The 26,971-nt window shown below is 36.5% G+C and overlaps 1 pseudogene; it reads right to left on the bottom strand.

The window, feature by feature from the left end:
- Window positions 1–7,697: 7,697 nt before the first annotated feature.
- On the bottom strand, window positions 7,698–20,545 carry LOC133061715 (ATP synthase subunit d, mitochondrial-like; annotated as a pseudogene).
- Between the last annotated feature and the right edge of the window lie 6,426 nt (window positions 20,546–26,971).

Consider the following 26,971-nt stretch of genomic DNA (forward strand, 5'->3'; position numbering starts at 1 on the left):
CGCTGTTTATACTTTAGAAGTTGTTCCTGCCCTTGAGAAGTCTCCTGGGAATGGGTATGGTAGTCCCCCAAGTCATGTCACTGAGGCAAGAGAGATGTGTTGTTTGCACCGAGGCCCCATCTCATCAGGAGTCAATCCTATCTGCAAAATAGGAGAACATTATTATTAACAGTTATTCGTCTGCTCATCACCAAGGATAATAATATGGGATATTGTTATCAGTAAAAGTAAAATGAGTTGAAGGTCCAGGAACCTTAGAATACAGAGAAAAGGTTAAAATAGTACACAAACACAGTAATATTAAACAATTCTTGCTTTTGGCGTTGGAAGCAGTTCACCTCATCTAATTTTTTTATTAAGTCATCAACACATTATTTTATCAAACTAAGATTAAGCACTGAGATTTAAGCAAAAATATGATTAATTTTTCAGCGTTACAGTTTAGAGTGAGTTTTTGAGTATATCAAAAGCTTCTGATGAATGCATTAACATTGGATGAATTTGTAAATAAAACCACATAGATTTGTATAATATTAATGTTATGCCTGTAATAGAAAGCCAAAAATAATTACTAGAGAACATCTTTGAAAAACAGATGCAATGTTGTATGTGTTTCTAATAAATTACTTACAGTCCATTATGGGATGTTATGCCTTTGAACAGTATTTAATCCATCAGCAGACGATTAGGTAATGAAATTAGTTGAAGCAAACTTTGAAAACTGTCCTTACATTTTCCTCCACACTCCAAGATGCTTTATATCTATGGACTGAAAAAAAAAACAAGCTATTCTTACAAAATCATTTTTTTCCTTCAGTATAAAATGATTATTCTAAAGAAATATAATGTAATTAAATTGTCATCTGAAGCTTCTGTCCTTCTTTCTGCAAATGGTAAAATGATCCATTTGATAATAATAAAAGCCAATTATGTGGGACATAGATTTCAGTAAATCTATTAAATATTTTTTGTGTTTATGCCTGCAGATCCAGAAAACCATTATATATAAATTAAATTAATCTATTCAGCTTTTGGACTCAAAACCTCTGCCTAGATTTTTACCACCAGAGGATCTTAAAGCTATTTGAGTTATTAAACTTGGAAATAAATAATATCACATTTTTATTGTGCCATCTTCCCCAAATGATTTTGCTTAATTTTCTTAGATACCAAGCACAAGTAAATTTAAAGACAAATTGGGCATATGTAAAAAGTATCTGTTTAGATTCCATATATATTGCAATCATTGTTAAATGGTGCTTTCTCTTTCCTAAGAAATCGACTTCCACAAAAAGCTGCTGCAATGGTCACACACAACGTAGGAACATGATTTCATTTGGGGGGTCTGCTCAGAAAGCCAAATATTGAAACAAAGAGTAACAAAAAATATATAAGACAATGCCTAGTGGACTTAAGGATAAATATTGTCTTTGAGCTGTTTAAAAGTAGATGTAAAGAAACATAAAAGTGAAAGTAAAGTTGCTCAGTCATGTCTGACTTTTTGCGACCCCATGAACTGTATCTGCCAGGCTTCTCCATCCATGACATTTCCCGGGCAAGAATACAGGAGTGGGTTGCTATTTCCTTCTCTAGGGCGTCTTCCTGACCCAGGGATGGAACCTGGTCTCCCACATAACAGGGAGACTCTTTTCCATCTCAGCCACTAGAAAATATGGTATACTGCTTATTATAATATATATAGAAATGTTCTTGTGACTCCAAATACCTAAGATAGTACAGCTGATGCATATGCAAAGAGGCTATATGGTCAGTAATCCAATTTGACACTGACAGGCCTACTCTTTACCTTTAAAAAGAAATTCAGGTATTTACTGATGCAGAAGTAATACAATACACACATATGTAATTTAAAGAATAAAAATCGTATCCCCCCTTCACAGAATGTGCTCTGCATATGTTTGGGATGTATTTTTATAGATTGTGTCTTCTCTATCTCTGTGTCTCTCTCTTTCTCTCTTTCCTTCCCTCACGTATTTGTAGTATTTAATCTCTATTTTTCCTTTTGTTTTCTAACTTCAGTTCAGTTCAGTTCAGTCACTCAGTCATGTCCGACTCTTTGCAAACCCATGAACCGCAGCATGCTAGGCCTCCCTGTCCATCACCAACTCCCAGAGTCCACCCAAACACATGTCCATCGAGTCGATGATGCCATCCAGCCATCTCATCCTCTGTCGTCCCCTTCTCCTCCTGCCCCCAATCCCTCCAAGCATCAGGATCTTTTCCAACGAGTCAACTCTTTGCATGAGGTGGCCATAAGTATTGGAGTTTCAGCTTCAGCATCCAGTTCTTCCAATGAACACCCAGGACTCATCTCCTTCAGGATGGACTGGTTGGATCTCCTTGCAGTCCAAGGGACTCTCAAGAGTCTTCTCCAACACCACAGTTCAAAAACATCAATTTTTCGGTGCTCAGCTTTCTTCACAGTCCAACTCTCACATCCATACATGACCACTGGAAAAACCATAACCTTGACCAGATGGACCTTTGTTGGCAGAGTAATGTCTCTGCTTTTTAATATGCTGTCTAGGTTGGTCATAACTTTCCTTCCAAGGAGTACGAGTCTTTTAATTTCATGGCTGCAGTCACCATCTGCAGTGATTTTGGAGCCCAAAAAAATAACGTCTGACGCTGTTGCCACTGTCTCCCCATCTATTTCCCATGAGGTGATGGGACCAGATGCCATGATCTTAGTTTTCTGAATGTGAGCTTTAAGCCAACTTTTTCACTCTCCTCTTTCACTTTCATCAAGAGGCTTTTTAGTTCCTCTTCACTTTCTGCCATAAGGGTGGCGTCATCTGCATATCTGAGGTTATTGATATTTCTCCCAGCAACCTTGATTCCAGCTTGTGCTTCTTCCAGCCCAGCGTTTCTCATGATGTACTCTGCATATAAGTTAAATATGCAGGGTGACAATATACAGCCTTGACGTACTCCTTTTCCTATTTGGAACCAGTCTGTTGTTCCATGTCCAATTCTAACTGTTGTTTCCTGACCTGCATACAGGTTTCTCAAGAGGCAGGTCAGGTGGTCTGGTATTTCCATCTCCTTCAGAATGTTCCACAGTTTATTGTGATCCACACAGTCGAAGGCTTTGGCTTAGTCAATAAAGCAGAAATAGATATTTTTCTGGAACTCTCTTGCTTTTTCAATGATCCAGCAGATATTGGCAATTTGATCTCTGGTTCCTCTGCCTTTTCTAAAGCCAGCTTGAACATCTGGAAGTTCTCGGTTCACATATTGCTGAAGCCTGGCTTGGAGAATTTTGAGCATTAAAGGGTGGGACAAACTGAGAAAGTAGCACTGACATATATACACTGTCATGTATAAAATAGTTAGTGGGAAGTTGCTAAACACCACAGGGAGCCCAGCTTGGCTCTGTGATGACCTAGAGGGGTGGGATGGGGGGATAGTAGGGAGATTTTAGAGGGAGGGTATATATAATTATGACTGATTCACTTTGTTGTATGGCAGAAACCAACATAACATTGAAAAGCAATTTTCAACCAATTAAAAGGTTAAAAAAAGATTAAAATTAACAGTAATTTGCAAAAATTCCTGCAAGTTATCCATTACTACATTTTACAGATGAGAGAACTAAGACTCAGATAATTTAAATCAGATTTGCAAAGTTATACAGCTTGTGAGTTACAAGGTTACATCATGCCACATAAATATAAAAATCTATTCTCCTTTGAATAGATTAAAATAGTGGTTATCAATCCAGACAGCCCATTAAAATCACTTTGAAAAAGAGTAATAATAGGCACCTCACCAAACCAATTAAGTTATATCTCTGAGGGTGGGGCTGAGGCTTTAGCAATTTAATCTCTCTAGAAGAGTCTAATGTACTAAAAGCTATTCTTTTAGAGAAACTCAAGATCTGACCCTCTATGGGGTCGCACAGAGTTGGACATGACTGAAGCGACTTGGCAGCAGTAGCAAAATCTGACAATTCTATTGAGACTTTCAAAATATGCATGTTTTAACATGCCCTTGATTTCCATGATAGAAATTACAATATATTCAACATAAACCAGCATGAAACATATCACTAATAAATTCCTTAGTGATGGAAGGGGACTCGACAGATCATTTGTCTCTCCTCGAGGTTTATAGGCTGAAAAAAAACTTTCCTAGAAAAATAAGAAAACTTTCCTTTGACTATACAATTCATTTCTTATTGTGGGCCACAATAGTATTAATCCTTAAATTCCTTTATTTGTATAGTCATTGCAATATATGAAAACTCTCACGAATCATGCATTAGCTTATTCAGTGCTCATTAGGAAAAGGAAGAAGACTCTGTGTTTAATTGAATAGCTTGATTTCTTTTGTTAATTATTGACATTAAGTTTATATATAATCAATTTGAGAAGCTATGTATTAGAAGGATCAAAAGATTTTGATAAGGCATAAAGTTTTAATTGACATAGATGTTTAAATTGCCTTAAATGTAAAGAAGGTTAATCTGATTTTTAATTTTATGCATTATATATGTATAATATATTACATAATAAACTTGAAATATATGGGTAACAGATTGGGCGTCTTTAAGCAGCATAAGGGAGCATGGCCATGATCATCATGCCATGCCTGGAAAAAGAAGCCATTGAATAAGTATTTACTGACTGAATCTATGACTTTGTACATGTTTGTATCTGTATGACTATGTATCCTTAATCCAATTATAAATTTCTTAAGAGCAGAGAATTTCCTTTTATCTTTTTTATCTGCTACAACAATTAGCATAGATCTAGGTACATCATAAGTTTTCTGATAAATATATACAGTTTTCTTTCTAAATGCATTCTAAAATATCATTTGATATTTTACTGACATTAAATGAAGCATAATTGGTAAACTATAATATTAAATGAAAATTTATTCTCTTTCAGGAAAAATATCGTTTAAATTTTTTTTTAATTCTTATTACTCTCCTCTTTTTTTCTCATAAAAATAAATAGTTGGAAGGTTTCTCCAAAATTCAGAAATATATTTTAAGTAATTTGAAAAGGAGCATGAGAGCAAAATGTCTATTTTTGTGTCTCCTTGAAATACATACAAAGTCATTTCTTGACCAATAATCTTGCTATTCATTGTGCTCTGCACATCATCATCAGCGGTATCAGCTGAATGCTTGTTATAACTGCAGAAACTCCACTGTTGTTTAGTTGCTAAGTTGTGCCTGACTCTCGCAAACCCATGGACTGTAACCCCACCAAGCTCTTCTGTCCATGAGATTTTCCAGGCAAAAATACTGAAGTGAGTAGCCATTTTCTTCTCCAGGGAGTTTTCCCAACCCAGATATTGAACCTGCATCTCCTGCATTGGCAGGCAGATTCTTTACCACTGAGTCTCCAGGGAAGCCCAATTCAATTATACATATCCATATATATGTACTATATACATGTACTTTTTATATTGTTTGCATTATGGTTTGTAAAATGATGTGTATAGCTCTCTGCAATATTCCTTCTATGTTTTAACGTACAATAATTTTTCAAGCATCTGTGTGTGTGTTTTTTGGTATATTGAATGATCTTTCAATTAGAAGTAGTTAAGGAACACAGGTCCTAATGCCAACCTTTGCAATTGTTGGACATATGACCCTAAGCAAGTGATCAGTGTCCCTAGGCTCAGATTTCTCTTCTTAGAAATGACAGTGTTGACGTAGACAGTCTCTGGAACCTCCACTTCCATCATTCCATAACATTGACCTCATAGCAGCGTCATTTTCGTAAAGTTGCCGATACATCCAATTTAAATCCTCTTGCTTATGATGCTAATCAGAAAAAAAGAACCTTGTTTTACACAGTCTGCAACCATGAAAAAATAAGCAAAATATTGAGAAGAATTAAGATGTCTATTCAGTTTGCTGAGATGGTTTGATGTGTATCAATAAACATTTGCAGGGGAATAGTAGCTAGTGCTCAGATGCAATACTTCCATAACTTACTCATCCCTGCCTTTTCACAGCAGCAGACTGTTCAGTGCCTTGTTAAGCCCCCAGCTAGTTCCTACTCACAGACTCTATTTCTGAGAGTGCAATTGATTTTTGAAGTTAACATTCCCAATCTCAAGGCATCTAGTAGAGCAAGAGGTTATGAATGTAATAGGGAGATTTTATTTTCCTCAAAGCCTGCTCTGAATTCAGAATTTTACTAAAGGTGAAGAGAGCAGTGAGGCAAATCCACATCCAACCCAGTGGGGAGGAAGGGAATGAACACAAGGCAAATGAGAATTCAAGGAGAGCCGTAAACAAATTTGTCCCACTTACATTAAATATGAAGAATCACATTTAACATCTCCAGACTTCTTCACTGATCTTGATATCTCAGCTTATTATTGCCCTCAATTCTAGAGTTGAACATCTACTTATAAGTTATGAGCTGTATTTGGTAATGAGGATACAAATGTGAAAGAGAAAGTCTGATCCTCTCTCCCCTATCTCTCCATCTCCAGCATTGGGGCTGAGTCCTCGGTTTCCTGAAACACGAATCACCTGCACTGAACTTTTTGTCATCAACTCTCATTGCTGGGAATAGAAGTCCAGACATAGAAGGCCCTTCACAGTTTGCCTACTGCTTACTTTTCTTACCCCATCTTCGTCTTCACCTATTCTTATACTCTCAGTTCTACTGAAATCTCTGCATCCCACTCTTACTTTGACTTCAGTAGATGGACCAAGCTATTAAATTTCATTGCCTTTACATATTATCCCATCTTGCCAGAGTGACTTTACTGACTTTCTTCACTTTGTTAGATCCCACTAGGTCTTCAAGTATTGGCTTAGCTTTCCAGGCTTTAGGAGACCCATTCTAATGCCTAGGACTGGTGATCCATTATTGTATCCACATAGGAAATAGCTCTTTTGTCTACTGTAGAATGCTACCATCTATTTACCACTCTAGATCAAACAGTTCTTTCAGTCAACCAGACTATTGTCTGGCCAGTATATGCACAAATAAATTTTCATAAAAAATAAAGTATTAAATAAATTACCCTAAGAGGTAGGTGGTCATATAACTCTCTCCAATTTATAGTTGAAGAAGTGTTAAAGATCTTATACCAAACTCAGATCAGTAGGTAAAGCATATTTACTTTTCTGAATAAATTGCATGCTTTACTCCAATGGAGTGTCACTTTATCTCATGTTGGACAAAATCAGTGATGGGGAGAAATATCAAAACTACAAAAGCACCAACAGGAGAGAAAGGTGAATTCTGTGATTCTTGATGGTCTGTTGACACACAGCATGTTCTCAGGAGAAATGCAGGAGAAAGGGTTTGGGAAGAGAGATGACCCTATAAATGAATTTTTAATAAATGAAATGACAAGTCATTTTCTCAAAGAAATGAGTGGCAATACCTATTTTTAATCAACTTTCATCATTTTGTTGTTGCTGCTGCTTCCAAAAACATGAGATTGGCCCTGAACACTTTGCAGATTAGACAATAAGTTTGTCTACTGTAATCTTTTCCCCAAAGTCCTTTAAAGTTTTTCTTTTTTTATCTTAAAAAAAAAAGTAGGTTTAATCACAACTGACTTTGGATAGGGCCATTTGCCATCTATCTGACTTTCTACCTTTCTACCTTTTTCATATTTTTCACTATGTATTTATTTTTAATGTCTAGAGCTTATGATTTGAGGGCGAGAGCTTTCTCCCCGACTCAAGTTTATAAATTTTCAATTGGCTTGTGAGGCCATTAGGGGTACTTCTTCTTGTATAATTTGGGTTCTGGGAAGACTTCATTCAAGTCTTCAGTGGTCATCTGGATCAAATGTAATTATGTCCCTCACCTCCAGCTCTTTCTCATATTCCTGAATCCTGCTCTTCCAGAGAGACAAAAACTCAGCACAACTTTTCACATCTTCTGTTTCTTCAGCATCCACCTGGGCACTATATTTATGCTCTGGCATAGGAAACTTCAGGGCAATAAATTTCTTTTCAAAGTCATCCACCAAGTCAGCCTTAGCCATGTTGGCCTTGTAGTAAATCCAGTCAGTGGCAGGTGGCTTCTGAGGCAGAGCCAACCTGGGGTGATAGTCTCATTCTAGGATTTTAAGGAGTTCGTCAAGGCCTTCTGGTTTCCAGAAGTGATCTCTCCAAATCAACCCAGTCCATGGCTTTTAGAGCAAGTTTCCAGCCAGCGATCTTGAGATCCTTCACCAACCCCCGGCACAGCCCACAGTCCACAGCAGCCAATTTATTTATTTTTAATTGGAGGATAGTTACCTTACAATGGGCTTCCCTGATAGCTCAGTTGGTAAAGAATCTGCCTGCAATGCAGGAGGCCCCAATTCAATTCCAGGGTTGGGAAGATCCTCTGGAAAAGGAATAGGCTACCCACTCCAGTATTTTTGGGCTTCCCTTGTGGCTTCAGCTGGTAAAGAAGCCACCTGCAATGTGGGAGACCTGGGTTTCAATCCCTGGGTTGGGAAGATCCCCTGGAGAAGGGAAAGGCTACTCACTCCAGTATTCTGGCCTGGAGAATTCCATGGATTGTATAGTCCATGGGGTCACAAAGAGTCAGACATGACTGAGTGACTTTCACTTTCACTTTCTTTATATTACAATGTTGTATTGGTTTCTGCCATACATCAAGGTGAATCAGCTATTGGTATACACATGTCTCCCCTCTCTTGAACCTCCCTCCCATGTCCCTTCCCTCTAGATTGTCACAGAACACCAGATTTGAATTCCCTGCGTCATATAGCAAATTCCCACTGGTGATCTCTTTTACATATGGTAATGTATTTGTTTCCATGTACTCTGCTCTGATTAGTTGCTCAGTCGTGTCTGACTCTTCACCACCCCACGAACTGTAGACACCTATGTCCATGGGCATTCTCCAGGCAAGAATACTGGAGTGCGTTGCCATGCCCTCTTCCAAGGGGTCTTCCCAACCCAGGGATCACACCCAGGTCTCCCACACTGCAGGCAGATTCTTCACTGTCTGAGCCACCAGGGAAGCGTTTGTTTCCATGCTGCTCTCAATTCCTCGCACAGTTTGTTCTTTATGTCTGCACCTCCTTTGTTGAGCTGCAAGTAAGTTCATTAGGACCAGCTTTCTAGATTCCCATATATACGTGTTAATATATGATATTTGTTTTTCTCTTTCTGACTTACTTTACTCTGTATAATAGGCTCTAAGTTAATCCACCTAAGTTTTATTTGAGCTGTTTTCTTCTCCTTTTAAGAGCAATTCTACTTAAATCTTGACAAATTTTAAGGGCCCCTAACTGATAAGAGCTTAGGCAATATATCATTGGCATTCACTTACTACCAAATATTTTTTCCAGTTCTTCATTATTAAATTGTCAAACATGCATAAAAGTTAAAAGAATGAACCACTAAGATTCAACATAAATTTGGCACTTGTTAACATTTTCCATATGTGGCTCATGGCATTTCACTCCTAAATACTCCAGCATTATCTCCTAAAAACAAAAGTATCCTCTTATGTAATTGCATCCTCTTGTATAACATCCTCTTATACATTATTTGACCTATGAAAACTAACCATAATACCTCAACTTCATCTAATATCCTGTTTATGTTTCAATTTCCTGAGTTGCCTGCAATAAGTATGTTACTATTGCTTTTTTAGGACTTGGATTTTTTTAAGTTTATTAATTGCTCTTGGTTCTCATCTCTTTTTAGCCTATTTTCATTTATAGAAGTTCCACTTTCTTTTATTTGTTTATTTTTCATGACAATGGTATAATTCATGTGTTAATGTTTTAAGACTCTGGGTCAGTTATTTTATAGACCGTTCCCAATATTTGCATTATCTTAGTGTTTTCTTGTAGTGTCATTTAATTATTCCTCTATTGCCCTGTTTTTTTATAAACTAGGATTTGGGAGCAATGCCTGAATTAGATGCAGGTAAAATATTTTGGCAGGTGCACTTAACAGGTGAGATAGTGTACTTCACATTTCAGCATACAAGAAACTACATAATATAAATTGATGTCCTTAGCAATGGTGCCAGATTTGGCTACTTGGTTAATATTTGACCAATAGATATCTTTGTTATAAAGATTAGTTTCCTCTTTGATTTTAGCAAAGAGTTGGGTGTGGAGTCATACTTTGACATATTAAAATTATCTTCCAAATTTGAATTCACCCAATACCTTTTACCCAATAATTTTATTGTTCATTGATTGTCTAAGGTCAATCAATTGCATCATTGGATTCTGCCAAAAGATGACTTTTTAAGTTGCATCATTTCTTTAATGTTTATTATACATCATTAATTTGTGGAAAAAGTTTTCTCTCAACAAACAGCAATGAGTTAGAAACCTTTATTAAAAAGATGAAAAAATGGTCAACTCTTCTCTTTTAATTATTAATTTCAGAGTAAAATATTGACATGGTAGTTACCTCTCTATATGGCAATTTTTTTTAAATTTAGGGTTAATTTAAGGGTAGATAGTCTTTTTCTATAGATATAATAGATCCACTGCCTCTGAACAGAGGGGAGCCTAGAGGAAATTGGCTGGAAAACATTGGATTCTATTCTAATTTAGGTCTACAGCTTCTACATTTTCTTACTTTTAAATCAAGAAAACTGCTTAAACTTTTTCAGCCTCATTATTCATTTACCCATATATTTTCATGGACATCTGTTAAATGCTAATATGTGAATCAGTTCTTTTTTATGGCCAGAATTCTATTTGGTTCAGTTCACTTCAGTAGCTCAGTCCTGTCTGACTCTTTGCGACCCTATGGGCTGCAACCTGCCAGGCTTCCCTGTCCATCACCAACTCCCGGGGCTTACTCAAACTCATGGCCATCGATTCGGTGATGCCATCCAATCATTTCATCCTCTAACATCCCTTTCTCCTCCTGCCTTCAGTCTTTCCCAGCATCATGGTCTTTTCCAATGAGTCAGTTCTTCACATCAGGTGGCCAAAGTACTGGAGTTTCAGCTTCAGCATCAGTCCTTTCAATGAAAATTCAGGACTGATATCCTTTAGGATTGATGGGTTGGATCTCCTTGAAGTCCAAGGGACTCTCAAGAGTCTTCTCCAACACCAAACTTCAAAAGCATCAATTCTTCAGTGCTCAGCTTTCTTTATAGTCCAACTCTCACATCCATAGACGACTACTGGAAAAACTGTAGCTTTCATTAGATAGACCTTTGTTGGCAAAGTAGTCTCTGCTTTTTAATATGCTATCTACGTTGGAGCCTCACAGAATTTTTAGGTTTCAATGCATTCTAGGTTTTATTTCTTGTTGCTGTTTTTATTTAAAAATATCAGTAAAACTTCCATGATGACTTCAGTGGAGACTGAGTAATATTTATATTAAAAATTAAATTGTGAGTTTTTATTTCATATTCCTTTAGAAATGTCATAAATACTGATGGATAATTTTTTAAGGGAATTCTTTCCTGTTTCAGCTACCATGGAAAAACAGCCTTTTTCCTTGCAAATTGCATTGTAATCTTTCTGATAGACATTTATCAACTGTTGGAAAATTACCACATGATTGATATTTCTTAAAAACAGCAGTCATAGGAAAGAATACATGTAACTTACTGAAGAAATATTTTTTCCAAGTAATTTAGAGAAGAATTATCTGCATAGTCAAGTCAGCTATACTTGAAGCTAAAAAAAAAGAGATCCCCATGTAGAGACTGAGGAGTTTGCCCTTCAAAAAAATCAACATTCATTTAAATTATGTCATGGAATTTTTGCTGAAATTCCTTAATACAAGGAGGCCACAGTTTACCTTATGTCGATGAAATATGAACATCTGTTTAGCTATTAAAATTAACTAAACTGGAGTAATCTAGAATGACCTCATTAATGCTTTTAATTGTATCTCCACATTTCCCAGGAAAAGAAGATCACTAACCTTGTTTTGAAAAATATATTAAAAATATCACAATTTTGGTATCAGTTATCTACATAAAGTACACTTGGTGCTTATTAATTAAATTTTTCCAGTTAACTTTTTAGGAAAAAAAATAATCAAACTACCCTCTTCTTGCCAAAATCTTAATTAATTAATTTGTTCTTTTTATAATGTCATGTGTGAAATGGTCAAACTGCCAGGAATTCAGTCAGTGTGGATTTATAAAGTTCTAATTATGATAATATTAATTAGCAATTTTACTTTCTCTGACTTCCTAGCAGTCTTCTTGTATGATTTCCTTCTTTATTATTTTTTTCAAAAGTATATACTTCTTCTATCATAGAAATAAGGATGAGAAAGATTCAACTGCTGTAGAACTTTGTGAATATAATTTGGTCATTTTTTTCCCCCACAGAATTAGTTGGGAAAGTCTCGCTTTTTTATGTCTAGGAGACCAACTGAATTATTCCCAAGTGACAAACATGCACATTATTATGACATTTAGTTTTTTTTTTTTTTTTTTTGACGTTTAGTTTTTAAATGTTTAAGATACCCTGTGCTTTAGTCTCCTACCCTTGTTTCAACAAATAACTGATGTTTGGAGTATATAGTCTAAACCATGCAATATCATGAGCTCCTAATGACATAACTTCAAATCATCTCTTCCTTCATGAGAGAAGGATCATCATTTTAAAAAATAGTCAAGAACTTCTACCATCTTTATTTTTTCTAAGATAATATTATGCAGAATTTGCCAGGCACAAGATTATAACATGTTTGAATCCATACATTTTGGCCAAATTCTACATGTGAGATTTGAGGGCACACGTTTCTCCTTTTGCTTTGGTTTGTAATGTGCAATGGTATCCGGATGGACCAGCTAAGATCTGGTCACAGTCACAGTGCCAGTTGGGTTCAGGTGGAGATACCAAGGGTTAGGTTCAATTCTAGTCAATCTGAAAATACATGAGGCTGGAGTTCAAATGTTATGTCTGTGTAACTACAAACAGCATTCTTGGGACAAAGAGTCTATTCAATTTAAGAATTACCAGCTCAACAGAGAAACTATTGCTCTCGGGTCGGACTACAGTTAGTGGTCAAATTAGGTATTCAGACTTCTCAACTTAGGAATTCAGTTCTGTTCAGTTCAGTTGCTTAGTTCAGTTCAGTAGCTCAGTCGTGTCCAACTCGTTGTGACCCCATGAACCACAGCACGCCAGGCCTCCCTGTCCATCACCAACGCCCAGAGTTTACTCAAACTCATGGCCATCAAGGCGGTGATGTCATCCAACCATCTCACCCTCTGTCGTCCCCTTTTCCTCCCGCCTTCAAACTTTTGCAGCATCAAGATTTTTTCAAATGAGTCAGTTCATTACATCAGGTGGCCAAAGTATTGGAGCTTCAACTTCAGCATCAGTCCTTCCAATGAATATTCATGATTGATTCATTTAGGATGGACTGGTTGGATCTCCTTGCAGTCCAAGGGACTCTCAAGAGTCTTCTCCAACACCACAGTTCAAAAGCATTAATTCTTTGGCACTCAGCTTTCTTTATAGTCCAAACCTCACATCCATACATGACTGCTGGAAAAACCATAGCTTTGACTAGAAGGACCTTTGTTGGCAAAGTAATGTCTCTGCTTTTTAATATGCTGTCTAACTTGGCCATAACTTTTCTTCCAAGGAGCAAGCATCTTTTAATTTCATGGCTACAGTCACCATTGCAGTGATTTTGGAGCCCCCCCAAAATAAAGTCTGTCACTGTTTCCATTGTTTCCCCAACTATTTGACATGAAGTAATGGGACCAGATGCCATGATCTTAGTTTTCTGAATGTTGAGTTTTAAGCCAACTTTTTTACTCTCCTCTCTCACTTTCATCAAGAGGCTTTTTAGTTCATAAGGATGCTGTCATCTGCCTATCTGAGGTTAGTTATGTTTCTTCTGGCAATTTTGATTCCAGCTTGTGCTTCATCCAGCCCAGCGATTCTCATGATGTACTCTACATATAAGTTAAATAGACATGGTAACAATATACAGCCTTGACATACTCCTTTCCTGATTTGGAGCCAGTCTGTTGTTCCATGTCCAGTTATAACTGTTACTTCTTGACTAGCATACATATTTCTCAAGACACAGGTCAGGTGGTCTGGTATTCCCATCTCTTTCAGAATTTTCCACAGTTTATTGTGATCCACACAGTCAAATGCTTTGGCATGGTCAATAAAGCAGAAGTAGATGTTTTTCTGGAACTCTTTGCTTTTTCCATGATCCAACAGATGTTGGCAATTTGATCTCTGGCTCCTCTTCCTTTTCTAAATCCAGCTTGAACATCTGGAAGTTCATGGTTCACATACTGTTGAAGCTTGGCTTGGAGAATTTTGATCATTACTTTGATAGCATGTGAGATGATTGCAATTGTGTGGTAGTTTGAACCTTCTTTCACATTGCATTTCTTTGGGATTGGAATGAAAACTGACCTTTTCCAGTCCTGTAACCACTGCTGAGTTTTCCTAATTTGCTGACATATTGAGTGCAGCACTTTCACAGCATCATATTTTAGGATTTGAAATAGCTCAACTGGAATTCCATCATCTCCACTAGCTTTGTTCATAGTGATGCTTCCTAAGGCCCACTTGACTTCACATTCCAGGATGTCTGGTTCTAGGTGAATGATCATACCATCATGGTTATCTGGGTCATGAAGATCTTTTTTGTATAGTTCTTCTGTGTATTCTTGCCACCTCTTCTTAATATAAAGTACCAGTAGAGCATAGTGATGTGAAGTATTAATTGTGGAGAAAGACTACTAGTTGCATCATTTCTTAATCATGTGAACTTTGTGAAAACCGATTAACTTCTCTGTATGTTAATTTCCTCATCTGTACCATGGTGGTAATACCAGTACTCCCTTAAAAAAGCACTTCTTATGAGGATTAAATGGGATAATGTTATGCAGGTAATTAGCATAAGGGCATGTTCAGTGAACATTAGCTCTTACTGTTGTGCTACTGTTCTAAAGTCTAACAAAAGTAAAACCTACCTAGCGATAAAGGCTACAGTTTGTTATTTCCGAGAATGATCCTAAGTTGTCCTAAGATTGCAAGGTGTCGTTTTACTATGACAATCACTGCACTGTTTTCTGTAAACAATCTCATAACTCTGGGTGAGCTTCTCTTTTGGGGAAGATACAGACCTGTTTACAACTATTCTGCTCCTCTCTCTCTGCCCACTGGCTGGATAACCATTTAATGTTTTGTCTTTTTTTGTGTGGGATGCCACAATTCCATTCAGAAAGAGTTTTGTCAGAATCTGCTGATTCAGGGCAATATAGCTTTCAGTTGATCAATCAGTGAAGATCCCTACCAATTTTGTAAAGATCTCTTGGTTCTTGTGCCTGGAAAGGAATACAAAGTTATCATAGAAATTCTTTCCTAGTATACTCCCAGCACAGTGTTAAAGTTATTCTGCTATTTGAGTTTAAAAAAAAATATTTCTTCTGATATTTGCCTGAATTTCTTTTGTCTTCTCTTTTTGTACTGCCCAATTAAAATAAACCTTGAATTTTCCCTAGACCATACTCAATATTCAAATAAAATTATGTTTTTCTCTCTACATTCACTTCTGAACAGTATTTATATATCTTTTCAAAGTGTTTCAGTGAAAGTGAAGTCGCTCAGTCATGTCCGACTCTTTGCGATCCCATGGACTATAGCCTACCAGGCTTCTCTTTCCATGGGATTTTTCAGGCAAGAGTACTGGAGTGCGTTGTCGTTTCCTTCTCCAAGTAGTCTCCAAATGAAAATGATTGTGGAGATTGAGTAATTCCAATATTTTCAACAGCAGGGAAAAAAAAAAAATGGAGTTACTGACCAAGTGTGCAGACAATTTATCATCTTACCAGAGAGAAATGGGCATCTCAAAAGAAGCTGATTTCTTCAGATCTCTTCTGCATAACAAAACCAAGTTATTCTCCTGGTATTTATATTCAAGAGAGAACTGGAGGAGAATTGCCAAGAGGTAAATGAGAAGAAGTTGTGAAATTATAGTATTATATATACTTACATGGATATTTTTAAAGGCCAAGATTATTATGTAACATATGAACATTTAATATGAAGAGGCAAACTTTAGATGTGTGCTAGTCAGTGAATAGTTTCAATGAATAGTTTCTTTTTACCAGTAACACATTAGGCTATAATATTCTGTTTCACAAACACACACACACACACACACACACACACACACACAATTTAAGTACATGAACTTTTGAGTAGGTAATACCTTTAAATGTTACAACTTTTAAAAAAACCTTGGCTGCGCTGGGTCTTCATGGTGGTGTGCGGGCTGCCCTCTGCTTGTGTCCTGTGGGCCCCAGGGCATGTGGTTGTGGCCTGCAGGCTTTCTAGCTGTAGCATGCAGGCCTAGTTGCCCGGCGGCGTGTGAGAACTGAGTTTGTTGACCAGGGATCGAATCTGTGTCCCTTGAAGTGGAAGGTGGATTTTCAACCACTAGACCACCAGGGGAGTGTTAGTTGCTCAGTCGTGTCCAACTCTTTGTGACCCTATTGACCGTAGCCCACCAGGCTCCTCTGTCCATGGGATTCTCCAAGCAAGAATAGTGGAGTGGGTAGCCATTCCCTTCTTCAAGGGATCTTGTTGACCCAGGTATTGAACCTGGGTCACCTGACCACCAAGGGAAGATCCCACAAAATGAAAATAAATAAAATAAAAGGTAGAAAAGTGGAAAAAAAAAAAAACAAAACAAGACTTTCTCTCTCTTTTTCCTTCTCAGACCCTAGGTCCTCTGCAAAGACAACTATTATGAAATCTTGTGTGTAGTCTTCTAGACTATCTGTGTATGAACATAAGCTCACATATTACATGTGGTTCCATTACTGATATCTGATGTGAGTCCACTATTAAAATTCCCCTTGTATGTCATAACTATCTACTCATGTCAATGAATATAAATTTCCATTTAAATCAGCAAATGCTATACACGGGGAGACTAAGCATGGAGGAGGAAGAAGAAGCCTCTTGCAGGAATTTCTCCAGATTTCCTCTTCAAACAATAGGATGATCAGAGGAATCTCAGCACTTGTGAGAAAATACACACACACAATTTACATAAATGTAAGGTCTCCCTAACCCCAAAGGCTTGGATTAGTTTGGCCTCAAATAAAGCCTAGTTTCCCTCTTCTAGTATAGATTTATAATTTCTGGAAAATAGTATCTATTACTCTTGCTTCCAGTGAATAGCACATTAAATACATTTTGTATATTTTATTGCTTTACCCAAACCTGCTATTTGCATAGCCCATTATTTTTTTTCCCTTTTCTTGTCCTTGCACCACTGTAAAATGAGATTCCAATGAATTTAATTACATAAATAGCAAAATCTGATCTTTAGAAATTACAAAGTTTTCCGAAGTAGACGTCATGTTTATTTCTTGTTGGCATTACTACCTAAAGCCAAAATGTCTCACATAAACTGCTGAGATAAATTATTAATAGTGCTAAAAGCAAGACATTTATTTTACAAGCTGTACTAAGGTATAATAGTGGCAAATTGCTGACATTATTTCATTTATTGAATAATGCATTTATCTAAGATATTTATAGGTACATAAAAGGTATATATTATAATAAATATTATTATTTTAGTGATTAAGTTGTCCTGTCATTTATAAAAATATAAATATTAGATAATTTTTGATACTCAAGTAAATAATATACTCAGTGATCATGTGTGTGTATGTGATGATATTCTCTAGTACTGAAAACCACCTCATTTGCACAGAGATATTGACAGACATTCCTATACAACAGTAAATTACATTTCCTAAAGTGAGTGCATCCTAACTTAAACTAGTGTATCTGGATCAGATGACTCATTTAGTAATACCAGTAATTTCACTTTAAATGCAATATGACAGGGAGAGGAAAAAATGAGAGAAAGGGAGAAGCATTTGTGAATATATTAGTAAGCATCTAGTCATAGATTTTTTTTTTTAATATCAGTAGCAAGCACCAGTGAAGTCACTATAGTATGTCTATTTATATTTATAAACTATATTGTGAAAGGTAAAATGAAAATGAAAACAAATTATTTCGTCATTCTGAATATTATGCAGATAAATGTAAATCAGGAAAAAAAAAATCTTGTCAAGCATTTACTTCTGCTTAATTTAATTCCTCACCAGTCAATAAGAGTTATGTACCGGACATCAAGGTAAATGCTAGATATAAAAAGAGAAACCAGGAAGACCTAGGTAGTTAAAGAATCTGAGAAATAATTGTAATGAGATATAATGAGTAATGGGATATAGGGTTAGGGGTCGTTTACCTACACAAGGGAGGAAAATCTGATTGAGGAGTCAAAGATTTTCTGAAAGAGACAATACATTAGTTGAACAGACTCTACAGTATTAACGATAGAAGGCAGTGCAAAGAAAGCAAAACATTCTTTGGAAATAAGATATCAAGTAATGTTTGCTATCAAGAGAACATCCAAACAAGTGGATGTTAGGGCTATGAAAAATTAAAACACTTACCCTGTAGAAGAAGCTGCTAGATTGCAGGGCGGCAAAAGTAGATGGAATAGTTCCCAGAAGCTGGCAGTTCTGAGCTTTACAAAAATATAAAGAATAAGAAAGCCATGCACACACATACATGTAAATACCCACTACAAATAGAAGAGACACAAAGCTACTGGGCAATTTCATTTCTGCTAAATGGAAAATCTGAAATGAATGGTAACACTTGTTGGAAAACTTTTTTTTTTTTAATGTGAAGTCAATTTAATTTGTTTTAGAAGCTTCAACTTTAAAGTACTCAGAGTTGGATAAGAAATAAATTACTGAGCTCAAGACCAAGTCCATCAAAGAATTCTATCATCTATGAATGTCTAGGGAAACAGAGAAAGAAGTTTCTAAATACCCTGACTCTTCTGGAAGTTCCAGACCCAAAGCCAAGGAGGGGAACAGCGGTAATTAGAGTTGCTAGATTACTAACATCTGAAAAACTTAAGCATGATGAAAAACCAAGAATGATACCAAAACAACATCTATAATGATTCATTTATCTCTAACATAATTTCTTTTGTAAAATAGTTCCACTCCTTTTTATAACAGTTTGCTCTTTTAACTAAACTATCAGAATATTCAATACAGATTTTGCAGATAAAGTAACACTTTTAGTAAAGCTTCCTCCCCAAGCATAAAAAATTGATAATTGGTTCACTTTCCTCTTTTGGGTTACATAGACTTTAATAACCTAAATGTATTGGTATTTGGAGCAGTGTCTAAAGTGTGTCTATATATGTGTGTGTTTAGTCACTCAGTCCTGTCTGACTCTTTGTGACCCTGTGGAGAGGGGCTTGCCAGGCTCCTCTTTTCATGGGATTCTCCAAACAAGAATACTGGAGTGGGTCACCATTTCCTTCTCCAGGGGATCTTCCTGACCCAAGAATCGAAACTATGTCTCTTTTTGTCTCCTGCATTGGCAGGTGGATTCTTTACCACTGTGTCACCTGGGAAGCCCCTTAAAATAGAATATCTGATCTCTTTCTGGAGTATTTTATGTTAGTTACTCTACTAACCTCTGTTTATCATTCATGTTGCAAAATTCAGTTCATTATCTGTAAAGAATGTTGCATTCAACTGCCTAGGCAGTTCTTTGATGAGAATATATGGGAAACTGAATATGTACCATATGGATAGGTGGTAAGGATGGTTTTATTGTTCTCTTCAGTGGAAATGTCTTCAAATTGAATTTAGTATTATATTTATATGCAAGAACTCTCTTCTTTGCCCATGTATTAGAATGAATAAATTTGATATATGTTTCAAATATTGCAATATATACTTTCTATAACCATTTTACTGAGTTTAGAGAAAAATGCATCTCAGTCAAGCAGACCCCATATTTAAAATTCACAGTCATTTTGGACAGGATTATAACTACCTGTTTTAAAGGGAAGAATGAATTGGAAAAGGGCCATGATATGGGCAAATGAAATAAATATTCAAAAGTGGAAACAGTGGCAGATTTTACTTTCTTGGGCTCCAAAATCACTGCAGATGGTGACTACAGCCAAGAAATAAAAAGACACTTGCTTCCTGCAAGAAAGCTATGACACATAATAATGGTTTGTGGATGAGTATTAACTATTCTAATTCTAGTTCCAAAAGAAAACAACAGATCATTTAAAAGTCTATATTTAAAAGTCAATGCATTATTGTTGCAATTGTGATAATAGAAAATTTTATTTATTTTTATGCCAACTTATATTGTGAGAACACATTTAGTCAGTTTGGGTTTTATCAATCCTGTTATGCTTGTCCTTGGAACATCTTTCACATATTCGAGGTTTGTAGTTGAAAAGTTTACTCTAAAAAAAAAATCAAAAACAAAAAATGTATTGTTTTTATAGAATAAATTTATTGGAATGTGTACTGATGTGTACTGGGAGTAAGAGTTGAGGTTGTAAACAACTAAGTTAGTGTAATTTGGCTTCATATATGTAATGTGAGGTATTAATGTAATTCATATATTAAAGCAAAAATTGTTAACAGCAAAAAAAAAAAAAAAAAGAAAGCTATGACAAACCTGAACAGCATATTACAAAGCGGAGAGGTAACTGCCGACCAAGGTCCATATAGTCAAAGCTATGGTTTTTACAGAGATCATGTATGGATGTGCGAGTTGGACCATAAAGAATGCTGTCAGTCAACTCAGTTGCTCAGTGGTGTCCAAATCTTTGTGACCCAGTGGACTGCAGCATGCCAGCCTCCCTGTCCATCACCACCTCCCAGAATTTACTCAAACTCATGTCCATTGAGTTGGTGATGCCATCCAACCATCTCATCCTCTGTCGTCCCTTTCTCCTGCCTTCGATCTTTCGCAGCATCAGGATATTTTCCAAAGAGTCAGTTCTTTGAATCAGGTGGCCAAAGTATTGGAGTTTCTGCTTCAGTATCAATCCTTCCAATGAATATTCAGGACTGATTTCCTTTAGAATGGACTGGTTGGATCTCCTTGCAGTCCAAGGGACTCTCAAGAGTCTTCTCCAACATCACAGTTCAAAAGCATCAATTTTTTGGTGCTCAGCTTTCTTTATAGTATAACTCTCACATCCATACATGACTACTGGAAAAAACTATAGCTTTGACTAGATGGACCTTTGTCAGCAAAGTAATGTCTCTGCTTTCTAATATGCTGTCTAGGTTGGTCATAGCTTTTCTTCCAAGGAGCAAGCATCTTTTAATTTCATGGCTGTAGTCACCATCTGCAGTGATTTTGCAGCCTGAGAAAATAAAGTCTGTCACTGTTTCCATTGTTCTCCTATCTATTTGCCATGAAGTGATGGGATCGGATGCCATGAGTTGGACATGACTGAGTGACTGAACAACAACATTCTCTTTATTAGTGTTGATATTCTTTATGGCATTCATATCTTTACTAAAGTTCACTTTTGCCTTCAGGAAAATAATTAATGGTTCTTTTACACTTAGGATTTGTTATTGCTTTTGCTGGTAACATATGCCTTTTAATATAAGGAATGAAATTATGTGTCTTCCATCTTCTTGAAACAAATTGACATGTTTAAATATGTGCCTTTAATACACTGCAAATATTGTGCTAGTGGTATTGTACTCATTCATTTAGTGTTTTTACCTGTTATGGCACCCATCACTTCATGACAAATAGATAGGGAAACAATGGAAACAGTGAGAGACTTTATTTTGGGGGGCTCCCAAATCACTGAAGATGGTGACTGCAGCCATGAAATTAAAAGACACTTGCTCCTTGGAAGAAAAGCTATGACCAACCTAGACAGCATATTAAAAAGCAGAGACATTACTGTGCCAACAAAGGTCCATCTAGTCAAAATAATAGTTTTTCCAGTAGCCATGTATAGATGTGAGAGTTGGATCATAAAGAAAGCTGAGCACTGAAAAATTGATGCTTTTGAACTGTGGTGTTGGAGAAGACTCTTGAGAGTCCCTTGGACTGCAAGGGTATCCAACCAGTCCATCCTAAAGGAAATCAACCTGAATATTCATTGGAAGGACTGATACTGAAGCTGAAACTCCAATACTTTGACCAGCTGATGCGAAGAGCTGACTCTTTTGAAAAGACCCTGATTCTGGGAAAGATTGAAGTCAGGAGAAAAAGTGGATGACAGAGAATGAGATGGTTGGATAGCATCACTGAGTCGATGGACATGAATTTGAGCAAGCTCTGGGAGTTGGTGATGGACAGGGAAGACTGGCATGCTGCAGTCCATGGGGTCACAAAGAGTCAGACACCACTGAGTGACTGATCTGAACTAAACTAAATATGTTATGTGTATATATTTTTGTATATACAAACTTTTAAAATATTTGACTTCCCAGCTATTCAGATGTTGTACAATGTCGGCTCACAGTGAAGGAAAGATATTGTCTATTTAGTTTTTTCTTGTTTGTTTACATTGTTAGTGACTAAGGTCCATAGTTTTTTAGTGAAAGTCAGGGAAGCCTCTCATGCTACAGTCCATGGGGTCCCAAAGAGTCAGACATGACTTAGCAACTGAATAGAACCAAGAGTTTATTTAGAATTCTTTTGTTTCTCCCTAATTTTCTTTTTGTGTGTGTTAGTACACCATATTATATTTGGTTATCACATCTCTTTAGGCTCCTCCTGACTGGCAGCCTCTTATACTTTGATAACCTTGATGGTTTTGAGGTGTATGGGCCAGACACTTTGTAGGATGGCACCAAATTAGAATTTGCCTGGTATTTCCTCTGGTGGCTCGGTTGGTAAAGAATCTGCCTGCAATGCAGGAGACCTGGATTTGATCCCTGGGTTGGAAGGATCCCGTGGAGATGCGAACGGCTACCCACTCCAGTATTCTGGCCTGGAAAATTCCATGGACTGTATAGCCCATGGGATCACAAAGTCAGTCCCTACTGAGTGGCTTTCATTTTCACTTTCTCATGACATGACCTGGTATGAGTCATTGAGAAGAGCACAGGTGTAAAGTGCCGTTTTCATGACACTGTATCCACAGTACATATTGTCAACATGATTTATGACTGTTGATACTATCCTTGATCACCTAAAGTGGTGTGTTTAAGTTTTTCTCCTGTAAAGTTCTACTCTCTCCTCTCTTTTCATACTGTGTACTCTGGGGAGACGTCACTATGCACAGCTCATACCACAAGAGTGGGGGTTCCTATGTGCAAACCAGAAAGAGACACGGATGGACAGAACAGACTTTTGGACTCTGTGGGAGAAGGCGAGGGTGGGATGTTTAGAGAGAACAGCATCGAAACATGTATCTTATCAAGGGTGAAACAGATCACCAGCCCAGGCTGGATGCATGAGACAAGTGCTCCGGCCTGGTGCCCTGGGAAGACCCAGAGGGATCAGGTAGAGAGGGAGGCGGGAGGGAGGATCAGGATGGGGAACACATGTAAATCCATGGCTGATTCATGTCAATGTATGGCAAAAACCACTACAATATCGTAAAGTAATTAGCCTCCAACTAATAAAAATAAATGAAAAAAAAAAAAGAGTGGGGGTTCATGTTCCCCCTCCTTAAGGGAGAAGATTCCACCTAAATTATTTAGAAACCTTCTGCATGGAGGATTATTGGGTTATTTTCTTCCCCCAGTTTATAAATTAGTAAATCATTTATTTATATCAATATGGAATTAATGGATAGTTCATAGTTTGAGCTATAATCCTGTACTCTTTTTATTTTTTTGCTGAAATTAATCCAGCTTTGTCCCTTAAAAATTTTTTCAGTTGGCTCTAATATATCGCTGTTGTTGTTGAGGACTTCCCTATTCCCTGACTCTACAAAAGATATATCTTGTATATTTCTTGCTTCAGCCCTAGAATCAGCCATTTTTCTAAAGATCCTGAGTTCCTTTTTGGAGGATGGTACTATAAACCAAGATCTGGTTTCAAAATGTGGTTCTTGCTACTGGGATATCATTTCTTTTTGGCCCTCCCTTTATGGATTTGTATTAGCCAGGTGGCTCAGTGGTAAAGAATCCATCTGCCAGTGCAAGAGATGTGGGTTCAGTTCCTGGGTCGGGAAGATCCTCTGAGCAGGAAATGGCAACCCACCCCAGTATTCTTGCCTGAAAAATCTCATGGACAGAGGAGCCTGGTGGGCTACAGATCATGAGGTCATAAACAATCAGACATGACCTAGCAACTAAACAACAATGAGATACAGATATATATGCATGTTTCCATTTTAAATTATTTATGTCTGTATTAAACTAAACATGAGCTAATACTTACTCTTACTATATGTATCAGTTTTAGCCGCCTTTCTTTGCTTATCTGTAAACACCCACCTCAACAGTGGGGGACCTAGCTCCCACAATCTGCCATGCATTATTTAATTCTTGGGTCCTAGGCACATGAATAAAAGTATCAGAGTTGTTAACTTGTACTCTGTGACTGCAGCTTTATCAATTAAAAATTAGTGCATATCTGTACTTCCTTTTCCTTTTTGTTTTATCGCATCTGAATCTACTGAGGTGAGTACCTTTTCTGCATTCACATCAGTGAGGTTGTTCCATACGTCTGTAACATAGTTGGAATCTTCTGTCACTGTCAGCATTCCTTCTGGGATATTCCACCATCCTAAATGATTTTATTTTTACTTCACATACATTAAACTCCACTTTTTCTGCCATGAATTTCTAAGGATATAGACTAAATCATAAAGTCTTACAGTATTGAATAGAATAATTTGACTGCTCTAAAACTCTTCTATGATTCACTTGTTCATCATTTCACCTTTTCCTTTAACACCATGGAAAGCACTAATCATTATCTTTAGAGTTTTGTTTTTTCTAGACTATCATATAATTTGAATTTTACAAAATGGAGTGTTTTGAAACTGGCTTTTTAAACTTATTGACATATGTTTAATGGGCCTCTATATTTTCTTTTGTCTTGATGGCTCATTTTTTAAAATTGATGAACGATATTCCACTGCATGGACAGAACACAACTGTTTATATATTCACCTATTGGAGGACATCTCTTCTGTTTCCAGTTTTTGGTGATTATGAATAAGGCCACTATAAAGGCTCATGGGCAGATTTTGTGTGAATATACTTTTTCAAATAAACTGGGTAAATAAGTAGGAGCATGGTTGCTGAATCATATGAAAAGAATGCATTTTAAGATACTGCCAAACTGTCTTTTAGAGTAGCTGTTCCACTTTGTATTTTCTCAGAAATGAATGAGAGTTCCTATGGTTCCTTCTCATTGGCAGCATTTGGTATTGTCATTTTTTTGGATTTTGGTCACCTTAATAAGTGTGGTATTATCTACTATTTATTAGTATCAGGTGATTATTTTAAATTGAAGCTTCCTGACAAGAGCTGATAATGGGCATCATTTCATAACATATTTGCCATCTGTAGTATATCTCCTTTGGTGAGATTTCTGTTCAGATCTTTTGCTCATTTATTTTTTATAGGGATGTTTCTTATTGTTTTAAGCTCTTTGTGTGTTTGAATATATCATCACATATGTGTTTTGCAAATATTTTCTCCTGTTCTTATTCTATTGGCATTGTCTTTCACAGAGCAAATGTTTTCTTAATTTTAAGAAATTTACAGTTTATCAATTTTTTTCATGGATTGTGCTCTTAAGGTTTTATCTAAAATTGTATTGCCAAACCCAGGGTTATGAGATTTTCTTATTTTTTTCTACAGATTTCATAGTTTTGTATTTCATTTGTAGATCTAAGATACATTTTCATTTAAATTTTGTGTAAGCTAGTTGGTCTGTGTCCAGATTTTTTTTTATAACATAAACATCTAATTGTTGTGGTATAATTTATTGAAAAGACTCCTGTCAATATTGAATTCCCTTTGCTCCTTTGTCAAAAATCAGCTTAGTATATTTGTATATATATATTTCTGGGCTATTTATTTATTCCATTGATATGTGTGTCTGTTCTTTTGCCAATAACATGTAAAGTAATAGTGAGTCTTGAGGGCAGGTAATGTCTGTACTTCAGTTTTCTTCTTCAGTATTATTTTGGCTATTCTGGGTCTTTTCCCCTTTGATGCTACCAGTTTGTTGACATCCGAAATATAGCTCTCTAGAAATCAGATAAGGGTTAAGTTGGATACATAGATCATATTGGAAATAGTTGAGATTTTAATGAATGTTGAATTTTCCAACCCATAAACGGAATGTGTATGTGTGTGTGTGAAGTTGTTTCAGTCATGTCCAACTATTTGTGACCCTGTGGACTGCAACCAGCTGGGCTCCTCTGACCATGGGATTCTTCAGGCAAGAATACAGGAGTAGGTTACTGTCGTGGTCCTTTAATGGACCAGAACCCGATGGTCCAGTCAACTATAAGAAAGTAAAAAAGAGAGAGAGAGCCTGATATTCCCTAATTTATGTGGAGAACCAATAAAGCTCTTGGAACAGAGCTTGCACTGCTTCACGTAGGCACCAGGTGCCCTCTCGAGGGGGTGAAGGCATAGTGTGCCTTCTCGAGGGGGTCTTAGAAACTTGTGCCTTCTCGAGGGGGTCTTAGAAACCTGGGCAAGAAAGTGAGCTCAGCGGGCCTCCGCGCTCCAAAGAATTAGCCTGAAAGAGAGAGAAAGACAAGGGGACCCAAAAGATACAAAATTCAGTTTAGTTCAGATCAGTATTTTTTTGTCTTTGTTATCCTAACTATAGATTGATTCATTTTATTTGTTTAAATTTTTTTTATATAATCGATTTCTTCTATTGTTTTTATTGTTTTACTGTTTTCAGTTTCTTTATTATCCTGTGTAATTTTTACCTTTTCTTATCTTCTACTACTTTCTCTTAAATTACTGTTTTTTCCTTTTTTTTTTTTTTTTTTGTAAAATAGAAGTTTAAATTTTGAGTTTAGATTTTTCTATGTTTCTAGCTTATGTATTTAATGTTGTAAATTTTTCTTTTAGTACTGCTTTCACTGTATTTCACAGGTTTTGATAAACTGCATCTTTTTTTCATTTAGTTCAAAATATTTTTAAAATTATCGTGAATCATCTTTGATCAGTATGTTACAAGAAAT

The sequence above is a fragment of the Dama dama genome, chromosome 1 (genome assembly GCF_033118175.1).
Source record: "Dama dama isolate Ldn47 chromosome 1, ASM3311817v1, whole genome shotgun sequence".
Classification (NCBI taxonomy): Eukaryota; Metazoa; Chordata; class Mammalia; order Artiodactyla; family Cervidae; genus Dama; species Dama dama.